This window comes from Antrostomus carolinensis, unplaced genomic scaffold (genome assembly GCF_000700745.2).
Source record: "Antrostomus carolinensis isolate BGI_N321 unplaced genomic scaffold, ASM70074v2 scaffold24758, whole genome shotgun sequence".
NCBI classification, from domain to species: domain Eukaryota; kingdom Metazoa; phylum Chordata; class Aves; order Caprimulgiformes; family Caprimulgidae; genus Antrostomus; species Antrostomus carolinensis.
This window is the reverse complement of record NW_010332663.1, coordinates 5,372-5,662: the sequence shown is the minus strand read 5'-3', so window position 1 is coordinate 5,662 and position 291 is coordinate 5,372.

Here is a 291-nt window from a genome sequence, read left to right as displayed (position 1 = left end):
TGATGTTCCCCCACTGCCCTGCCTCACCCAGACACGAGCTGCCAGTGAAAAGAAACCCAATAAAAGCACTTTTCAGATACCTCAAACTGGTCATGACTTTGCTGTTAAAAAAATAAATAAATAAAATTTAAAAAGACAGTCCCCACACGCTGTTTTTGAGAACTTTGTTGCTAATGGGCCCTCACTTCAGACCCTGCTTTGGGACCAGTGTTAGTTCTTCAGGGGAAATAAAAATAAAAAGAGAAAACAAAGGGAAAAACCATCAGCCCCAGGGTTGTTTTTGGTGGTCTC